Source organism: Myotis myotis, unplaced genomic scaffold (assembly GCF_014108235.1).
Source record: "Myotis myotis isolate mMyoMyo1 unplaced genomic scaffold, mMyoMyo1.p scaffold_m19_p_8, whole genome shotgun sequence".
Classification (NCBI taxonomy): domain Eukaryota; kingdom Metazoa; phylum Chordata; class Mammalia; order Chiroptera; family Vespertilionidae; genus Myotis; species Myotis myotis.
In genome coordinates, this window is record NW_023416390.1 from 63,813,297 (window position 1) to 63,815,319 (window position 2,023).

Genomic DNA, 2,023 nt, shown 5'->3' on the forward strand with positions numbered 1-2,023 from the left:
TAAATTGTTGACTTCCCTTCTTTTAGCAGTTGTGCTTTCTGAAAAAAAAAAAAAAAAAAGAAGCAGGCTTTTAAGAAAAATGTCCAGCAGTTGTAGAGTGCCTCTCAATCAATCACATATTTGAAAGTTGAATTCCTTGCCTAGTTTAAACAAAAACCCAAAGTTAGGAATTTGCAAAAGGTTAACACTCACTCCCTGCTTACCAATCAGCCTCAAAACGCTTTTCCTCATACCAGAATCCCTCACTCTCAGCTTCTTGATTAGTTCTCTTCCTTCCCTCCTTCCCTGGTTCCCTTCTCCTTTTTTTCTTTCCTTTCTTCTTCCCACCCATCAATAATTATTAAGCACCTACTCTGTGCTTAATAAGTAGCCAGGTCCTCTGTTAAGTGCTCCAATACAACAGTGCATAAAGTAGGCACCGCCAGAGCTATCATTGCGAAACTATCATTCCACTCACCGTGAGTGGAAGACGGTCATGGGAAAGGCACTTCAATGCAGTGTAATTGGAGCACACACACACTTCATACCTGTCAGATCTGGGAAGGAGGTGACATCAGAACGGAGTATGCCAATGTCTATAATAAATTCCCTCATGCCATGGAATTGAGTGCTCTGGTTAACTGAACTCCAGTTAACTAAAATAACTCTGAAATGCTTTGACCTACAAATTTTCTATTCCCCCCATAATCTAATTTTATACTGTAAGTCTCTCCAGATGACCTTTTGCTCTAGCCAATCAGTAGCCTCACGCCCACTCCACAGAACCTGTTCCCCTGTGCTCCAAACCTTTGCTCAGTCAACTCTTTCAATTGCCTAATGCAGTGGTCCTCAACCTTCCTAATGCCGCGACCCTTTAATACAGTTCCTCATGTTGTGGTGACCCCCAACCATAAAATTATTTTTGTTGCTACTTCATAACTGTAATTTTGCTACTGTTATGAATCGTAATGTAAATATCTGATATACAGGATGTATTTTCATTGTTACAAATTGAACATAATTAAAGCATAGTGATTAATCACAAAAACAATATGTAATTATATATGTGTTTTCCGATGGTCTTAGGCGACCCCTGTGAAAGGGTCATTCGACCCCCAAAGGGGTCGCGACCCACAGGTTGAGAATTGCTGGCCTAATGCATGTTCCAAGCTCTTCCACCCAACTATGCCTGTGACTTACTCAGCACCTATTATGCATCTCAGCCCAGGGTTCTCTGGAGAGAACTGAGATGCAGAGGAGTTTAGCAACTAGTCTGAGGTCACACAGTCAAGTATCCAAGCAGCATTCAAATCAGGACAATATGTTTCCAAAGTCCCTTCTCTTTCTTCCAAGCCACACTCATCTATTGTAGCCAGAGCCCTTCTTCATGTCAAGGCCAAGCTCAAATCTTACCATCCCCAGGAGGTTTCCCTCTGATAGTTGCAGCCTGTACTGATCTTACTTTCCCTAGTCTTTCTGTGTGTATTCCCATAAATTTGTTACAGACCCTGCCATTGTTTCTAGATGTACATACATATTTTTCAACAAAAGTGTAAATAACTCACAGGAATTGTACTTTACATCTCTTTGGTATTATCAATGCATGGCAGGTAGCAGGCTTCCCTTTATTGCAGGTTAGAACTAGACCGGGATGCTAGCTATCTGAGGGAGCTCCTTTGCTAGGTTCCAGGAAAGGGTTGCTTTTGGTGATGCTGGGCTACAGAAGCTGTAAACAAAGAAAGGGGCTATGTTATAACCCTGACAAGCACAGGGAGACCGCGTGGCAGGCCTGACAAGCTCCGTGACCAAAAGGAACTTCAGGGTGATGGTGTGATCAAAATTTCTACTTGGGCAGGTCATAGTGTGTAGTCACATGCCAGGCCTATGGCTTCCTCAGCAAAGGTCAGTCTTTACAGTAAGTGAGCCCTGTCCATTGTTCTTATGCATCTAGGATAAGATACCTTTGAAATGTCAGAGTGATTTTCTTTTCCTACCCCTTGAAGACACAATCGCAGGCACCAGAGTATAAGATCACCAGAGCATA